At 46.5% G+C, this 8603-nt stretch overlaps 1 pseudogene; it reads right to left on the bottom strand.

The window, feature by feature from the left end:
* Window positions 1-8603, bottom strand: part of LOC128845213 (zinc finger protein RFP-like) — a 246325-nt pseudogene that overhangs the window by 25320 nt on the left and 212402 nt on the right.

Genomic DNA, 8603 nt, shown 5'->3' with positions numbered 1-8603 from the left:
TACCAAGTGGGGGGTCAGTTCTAACAAGACAATTCAATTAAAGTGGAAGTGGGCTATTCTCAACAGTAGGATACCAAGGGAGGAAAAATCACTTTTGTAGTGGTAATGAGGCCAATGTAAGCAGGGTGGCCCTTTTCAAACAGTTGACAGGAAGGTGTGAGTAACAGTAGGGGGAAATTAGTTTTTGTAGTGACCCATCCACTCCCAGTCTTTATTCAGGCCTAATTTGATGGTGTCCAGTTTGCAAATTAATTCCAGTTCTGCAGTTTTTCATTGGAGTCTGTTTTTGAAGTTTTTTTTGTTGAAGAATTGCCACTTTTAAGTCTGTTATTGAGTGTCCAGGGAGACTGAAGTGCTGTCCGACTGGTTTTTGAATGTTATAATTCTTGACATCTGATTTGTGTCCATTTATTCTTTTGTGTAGAGACTCTGCGGTTTGGCCAATGTACATGGCAGAGGGGCATTGCTGGCACATGGTGGCATATATCACCTCGGTAGATGTGCAGGTGAACGAGCCCCTGATGGTGTGGCTGATGTGGTTAGGTCCTATGATGGTGTCCCTTGAATAGCTATGTGGACAAAGTTGGCAACAGGGTTTGTTGCAGGGATAGGTTCCTGGGTTCGTGTTTTTTGTTGTGTGGTGTGTAGTTGCTGGTGAGTATTTGCTTCAGGTTGCGGGGCAGTCTGTAAGCGAGGACTGGATTGTCTCCCAAGGTCTGTGAGAGTGAGCGATCATCCTTCAGGATAGGTTGCAGATCCTTGTTGATGCGCTGGAGAGGTTTTAGTTGGGGGCTGAAGGTGACGGCTAGTGACGTTCTGTTACTTTCTTTGTTGGGCCTGTCCTGTAGTAGGTGACTTCTGGGTACCCTTCTGGCTCTGTCAATCTGTTTCTTCACTTCAGCAGGTAGGTATTGTAGTTTTAAGAATGCTTGATAGAGTTTCTGTAGGTGTTTGTCTCTGTCTGAGGGATTGGCGCAAATGCGGTTGTATCTTAGAGCTTGGCTGTAGACAACGGATCGTGTAATGTGGTCTGGATGAAAGCTGGAGGCATGTAGGTAAGTATAGTGGTCAGTAGGTTTCCGATATTGGGTGGTGTTTATGTGACCATCGCTTATTTGCACTGTAGTGTCCAGGAAGTGGATCTCTTGTGTGGACTGGTCCAGGCTGAGGATGATGGTGTGGTGGAAATTGTTGAAATCCTGGTGGAATTCCTCAAGGGCTTCTTTTCCATGGGTCCAGATGATGAAGATGTCATCCATGTAGTGCAAGTAGAGTAGGGGCGTTAGGGGCCGAGAGCTGAGGAAGCGTTGTTCTAAGTCAGCCATAAAAATGTTGGCATACCACTTTAATTGAATTGTCTCGTTAGCACTGACCCCCCACTTGGTAAGGCAACTCCCGTCTTTTCATGTACTGTGTATATATACTTGCCTAATGTATTTTCCACTCCATGCATCTGATGAAGTGGGTTTTAGACCACAAAAGCTTATGCCCAAATAAATTTAGTCTCTAAGGAGCCACAAGGACTCCTCGTTGTTTTTGCTGATACAGACTAACATGGCTACCACTCTGAAATGTGTCTAAGTATACTTTGCATTCTGACACTGATCTTGGCCACCTCGATCTTTGTCTTAATGATCAAATGACATACAAAACAGGGCAAAAAAACCAAAAGGGGTTTAATTTTCCTTTACACTAAACCCCCTTTACACCATTTTGGTGGTGGTACAATGCTTTGAAGTGGGTGCAGGTGTAATTTACTCCCACTTAAAGTCCCCAATATACTGCCAGAGCAGTGTGAAGGGGTCATAGCATAAATGGGGATAAAGCCCAGGAATTTCATTGACAAACTAGATGCTACGTCTGAGCTGAGCTTCCCCGGAGAAGTAAGTTTGAAATTAAAACAGGAAGGGCTGTGTGACTCATGTCTAGTTTATGATTCATGCTAACAGCCAGATCCATTTCTGCAGTACTTCTGCCTAGGCGGTTATTTCCCACTATGTATTTGTGCAACTGATTATTCCTTCCTAAGTGTAGTACTTTGCATTTGTCCTTACTGAATTTCATTGCATTTATTTCAGACCATTTTACCAGTTTGTCAAGATCATTTTGAATTGTAATCCTGTCTTCTAAAGTGCTTGCAACCCCTCCCAGCTTGGTATCATCTGCAGATTTATAAGTGTATTCTCCATGCCATTATACAAATCATTTATGAAGATATTGATAGATTCCTGTGGGACCCCACTTAATATCCCCTTCCAGCTTGACTGTGAAGCGTTGATAATGGCTCTTTGAGTATGCTTTTACAACCAGTTATGCACCCACCTTATAGTAGGTTCATCTAAGCGATAGTTCCCTAGTTTGTTTATGAGCAAGTCATGTGAGATGGTATCAAAAGCCTTAGGCTAAAGTTGAATTATATTACAAGGCTTGTTATCCTGTCAAAGAAGGATATTAAGTTGGATTAATATGATTTGTTCTTTGACTAATCCATGTTGACTGTTACGTATCACCTATCTTCTAGGTGCTTACAAATTGATTTTTTGATTATTTGCTCCATTATCTTTCCCGGTAACAAAATTAAGCTGATTGGTCTGACTGGTCAGACTAATTCTTTAATTTGTCAGGGTCATTTTGAATTCTAATCGTGTCCTCCAAAGTGCTTCCGTCCCTCTCAGCTTGGTGTCATTCTCAGATTTTATAAGCATGCTTTCCACTCCATTATCCAAGTCAGTAATGAAAATATTGACTAATACTGGACCCAGGAGTGACCCCTGTGGGATCCCACTAGATATGCTCTGGTTTCACAGTGAACCCTCAAGAACTACTCTCTGAGTTCAGTCTTTCAATCAGCTGTGCACCCATGTTATATTATTTCATCTACACCACATTTCCCTAGTTTGCTTATGAGAATGTCACATGGGACTATCTCAGAAGCCTTACTAAAATAACCATATATCACATCTACTGCTTCCTTCCTATCTGCTAGGCTTGTAACCCTGTCAAAGAAGGAAATTAGGTTGGTTGGCATGGTTTGTTCTTGAAAAATCCATGCTGGCTATTCCTTAGAACCCTATGATTAAAAAAAATTTAAAATTAAATTAATGGAGATATCCCATCTCCTAGAACTGGAAGGGACCTTGAAAGGTCATTGAGTCCAGCCCCCTGCCTTCACTAGCAGGACCAAGTACTGATTTTGCCCCAGATTCCTAAGTGGCCCCCTTCAAGGATTGAACTCACAACCCTGGGTTTAGCAGGCCAATGCCAATGCCAACTACTGAGCTAGCCCTCCTCCCTACCCCCTGATCATTTAGGTGCTTAAAAATTGGCCATTTAATATTGATTGTTCGAGTATCTTTCCAGGTATGGAAATTAGGCTGACTGGTCTATAGTTCCCCAGGTTGTCTTCTTCCCCAAGAAGGAGGATACCAGGAGCGTGTAATGGAATTGAACCAAGTAGTTATTTATTAATAACCTCATTAAACTATTTCTTTTAGTGAATTCCCTTCTGGCATTTACAATGCCTGGGGCCTCATCTTGCAATAACCTCTGCTCAGGTGGACTGCAGTGCAGAGCTCCCATGACTCTACTGGGTCTCCATACAGTCACACTGCTCTGTCCATGTAGTGAACCCTTGCAGGATGGGGACCTTAGGTCTCTCCCGGCCCGGAAGACTTGGACAACTGGGAAAGTGACAAGATGATCAAAATCCTGAAATCAAAAAATGGGAGGAAGTGTTGTCTAGTGGACTTGGCACAAGACTGCGACTCAGGAGATGTGTGTTTGGGTCAGCCACATACTTTCTTTGTGCTTACTTGGGAGAGATTTCCAAAGGCACAGAGGACAGTTAGGCACCAAATGCCCATTGAAAGTCACTGGGAGTTGGGTACATAACTGATTCAGGCCTTTGCAAATATCCCCCCTTAGCCTCTCCATTCTCAGTTCCCCCATCTGTGCAATGAGGATAATACTTTCCTACCTCACAGGGGTGTTGTGAGGATAAAATCTATTGATGACTGTGAAGTGCTCAGGTAGAGCCCTGCATGGATACAAAATTTGTATCCACATCCAATCCACAATCCGCAAACATGGTATGCAGATATCGGCAGATTTGCAGGGCTCTACACTCAGGTACGGTGATAAAGGCCGCCTAAGTGCCTAGATAGGTATCGGCTGCCATACAAATGAAACCTGGTTAACAAAGCGGGGGAGTGATTGTTATTCAGCCTGTTTAACTCAACCTGACACAGCTGGAAGGAAAGATCTTGATTCAACACCCACGTAAATCGATTAATGGCTGCAAGAGCTGACACCCCAGTTCTTATGGCCCTGCAAGGGCATGTGCAAGTCATGATTTGATATTCCTAAAGTAACAAGAAAAAAGCAGCCCCTCACCCCACAACTGCATTTTAAAAAAAACAAAACATTGTCCCCTCCCACCTCCTTTGCAGTCATCTTTAACAGCATATGTATTTTTAGTGTGAATCTAGTGCATGCAGGTTAAGGCTGCTATAGTTTTCTTTGGGATTGTCTGTAGAAGACTCTTAAGGAAGTGCCCCGTCCCCCTCAACGAGCTCCTCCTTGCCTATCAAACATAAGCTACTTGTCTTCACTTTCAAGGCCTATCCTCACCCTATCTATCATTTCTCATTCATCACAAATGTCAACTCCTACCTTCATTCATCCTATGATATTCATTGCTGTGACATTCCCCAGGGTACAATCTGGACTGATGGACAGCGATGTCCCCTCAATTCTACAACCTGGGATGCCATTTATACTGCTTTGCTGTGAGAACAACCACTTCTGGCCTTCTCACACCCAGTCTCTAGCATGTAAATTATTCTAGTTGAGTTATAGGAGTGCTTTTATCCAGCCACTCCTGAATTATATTTCAGAGTGACACCAGAAAATTCCCAGTCCTAAATTTGTCCTCAGAAATGTGCTGCTTGTACTGCCCAGTAGCTTCCTGAACAATACAAGCTCATAGAAAGTCCATCATTTCATTAATAGAAAACAATATGCACATACCTTGGTATCTCAAATGGAGCTTCCCACACACTTCAAACACACACATGTTTAGATAAAATAATGTTAATAACTACAGAAAGAAATATTTTAAGTGATTACAAGTAATGAGACATAAAAAATCAGAATTGGTTACAAATAAATAAAAGATAAAACACGAACAAATACCTAACTTAACAAGCAAAGTGAATTCAAAACAAAAGTCTCTCACCACATGTTCTTTTGCAGTGTTGGACCCCTCCCCCAATCCAATGTTCCATTCCTTTTCTTGTCCATTAGTCATGGGTGTCATGGGTAGAGAGAAAGGGAGGAGAGGGGTGATTTGGGGCCTCTGTTCCTCATTTTTATGCCTCTTCCTCCTCTGAGAATCATCTCCAGTTGGGGTTCTGGTGGCAGCCAGCCTGTTTGCATGGGAATCTCCAGCTGTTCCATTGCCAAGATGTAAATTTCTTGCTCACACCCTTCTTCCTGCCACAAAATGGACACTTACCCAGGCGATAGTCCATTTGATTATGCTGATACTTGACTGAGGCATCAGTTTGCCTTTTGTCTCTGAGGAACTGGTTTGTGCCTGCTTTTCTAAACTTGGAGCATGTCTCAGTAAAGTCATACAGTAGAATCTTTATAACTTTACATACAATGTTGCCATACGTATTTATCCTCTCGATCAGGGGAGAGGAGCCCCGGGCCCCGAGCTGGGGCAGAGGCTCCCCCAGGCGGCAGTGTGGGGCAGTAGCAACAGGTGGCCCTGCCCCGGGACTGGCGGTGCTGATGGCCGCAGCTGGGGGACGCTGCACCGCGCTCCCCTCCCAGCCTGGGCGGGGCGGGGCTGGGACCGGGGCAGCGGCTCCGAGCGCGGCCCCCACGTGCTGCAGCCACAACCGGTAGGGAGCGAGCGGCGGGTTAGTGCGGGCGGGGAGCGGGACGACGCTGCGGGGAGCCAGGGCTCGCTGCCCCTGCCACAGCCTGGGGGCTCGAGAGGTGCCGCAGGATCCCCGGGTCTTCCCCAGGGAGCTCCGAAGCCCCTCCCTGGAGATCCCCCGAATTCCCACCTAGGGAGCCCCATGCCCTGCCCCAGGGACCCCCGATCTCCCCCAGGGCTCCCCCTTCCCGTTCCCTGGGGACCCCTGATCCCACCCCCAGGGAGCCTCAATCCACTGCCCCGGGGACCCCCGACCCACCCAGGGAACCCCAAACCGCCATTCATCTTTGCCAGGGAGCCCCCATACCAAGTCCTACGGGACCTCCCCTGCCCCGAACCTCCATTCACCTTCCCCAGGGAGCCCCCATCTGGTGTCCCAGGGGATATTTGACTCTCCCTCCTTCCCCAGAGGATCCCCGATCCCCCCCCAATGTCCCAGGAGGCCCTGACTCTCCCCCCCACACTTTCCCCATGGAGCTCCTATCCCCTGTCCCAGGGGACCCTCCAAAGCCCCTGCACATTCCCCGAAAGAGCCCTTACCACCTGTCTTCAGACATCACCTACTACCTACTCCTTGACCCACGGTCCCTCACCTGCCCCCCTCACCCCTGTCCCCAAATCCCTCCCAACCCATATCCCTGTGCCCCAGCCCCCTGTCCTTTTGCTGCAGGAGGCACTGGGGGGTTCAGGGAGAACCAAACTGCTTAGGGGACTCCCAGGGGTGACACATACCTGACATGTGTGAGTTGGGGGAAGGGAGATTTGTCCTAATTGAGACGTTCTGGCCCTGTGTGTGTTGTGGAGAGTGCCTTTGCTTTGGAACTGGGGTGATACAAAGCCAGAGTGGGTGTGGATGACAAGTGATGCTGGGATGAGGAGCGTATCCTAACAAAAGCACCTTTTCAGGCACTTAACTTCTTCGCAGAAGTTTTAACATTTGGGCAAAAATAATTGTCATACTTGTTGGCTTTGAATGTCCTCTTGAGGGAGCTTGGCAAAGCCTTGATTTGCCACCCTTGTAGTAGCAGGGCGAGGGGAGGTATTTTTCACACTGAAGACTTTTCTCAGGGTAGAGGTAACTCTAGGTGTGCAGGCACTGCAAAGTTTGAAGGGGGGAATTGGTTGAATAATTATTAGTTGTTACTTGAATGTCCTGTCTAGAGTGTATGCAGGACTGCCCTCTACTGGGTGGAGTGAGAACTACTCAACTGGGTCATAAACATTATGCTGCTAATAGCTAATGGAGATTCTCCTTTAAGCTCTTTGGGGGCAGGGACTGTTTTGTTCTGTGTTTGTACAGCACCTAGCACAATGAGGTCTTGGTCCGTGACTAGAGCTCCTAGGCACTATCATATACAAATAATAATAAAAAGTGTGGGCTAGTGCTTTGGGAGCAGGAGGATCTGGGCTTTCACATGTCACAGTGAAGTTCTAAGTAGCTGTGTCGTGGGCACTGGGAAATCCTACGTGACTATGGTTTTGTTACAGGAGACTGGAAATACTATATTGGGCATATGTAACTTGAACCAGCGTGGACCAATCAGGTGAGTTAGATGGGACCTTCAGTAACGAAAGCATAAGCCTCAAACAATTGAATAAAGAATTAAATCCCTTAGGGCTTGTCTAGGCTCAGATAAAAGGTGTATTTTCAAAACATGTTGGTTAAAGCAATTTAGTAACATGTTTTCAAACCCTAGTGCTGTGAACTGAACAAGAGGTATTTTAACAATTCCAGCTAACACACATTAAAATACAGCTTGTCCCGTCCACAGCAGGATTTTAAAATGTGTCAGCTAACTTGCTTTAAAGAGATGCCTTTATGCCAGTCTAGATGTACCCTCAATTAGCAACCACAGACTCTTCAACCCCTTCTGTGAATCAGCCACAAGAGGGGGACAAAGACTGACTTGTGGGGTTACTGAAGGTGATTGTGCAGATACCTACCCCTATGTGGGTCGCTACCCCTTGAAATGAACTGTGTATTTCAATGATTAAATGCTCACGTACATGTAAAGCCTGACATCACATGCATTAGCGAGTGGTTTAACCCAAATCCCCAGCCTTCAAACCCCTGTGATGTTTGGGAGTGTTAAAAATCCAAATGTCGCAAGTCCTTGCAAGGTCTAGCCCTCAGTAGCAATCTGGGAGAGAGCCACCTGCTGGTGCCCTGCTGGTCCCCTCTGCTAGAAGAGGGTGGTGGAAAGGAACTATGGCTAGACACCAGCAGGAAAGGAAGCGAGGGGAGAAAGCGGCCATGTGAGCTGGGATGGGAACCACTTGCCTGTGTGGTGAGGACCTCCAATAAAATGTGTTCGTCAAGAGGGATTGGCAACACACAGCGTCTCCCGGGAGTGGGAGGGCGAGTCCACCCACCTCTCCTAAATCGGGGGTTTGGGGAGTGGAAATCACCATACGAGGACAGATGCTAATGTAACCCTTCTGCCCATCTAAGTTGGCAGCAGCAAGGGCCGGGTTCTGTATCTAGGGGTTCCGCTTCAATAACTCAATGCAAAACCGGCTCGAGCCCCCACCCAGTGACCTGGGACAATTACATACCACCCCCCTGGGCACCTCTAAGAGGCAATACTTCCCCTCTCGCAAGCACGGAGTCTGAGTGTAACAAAAAATGTTTAATAACATGAGGTAAACGACATCA

Source organism: Malaclemys terrapin, chromosome 11 (genome assembly GCF_027887155.1).
Source record: "Malaclemys terrapin pileata isolate rMalTer1 chromosome 11, rMalTer1.hap1, whole genome shotgun sequence".
NCBI lineage: Eukaryota > Metazoa > Chordata > Testudines > Emydidae > Malaclemys > Malaclemys terrapin.
Note: the sequence above shows the minus strand (reverse complement) of the source record. Positions and strands in the feature narration are given on the sequence as shown.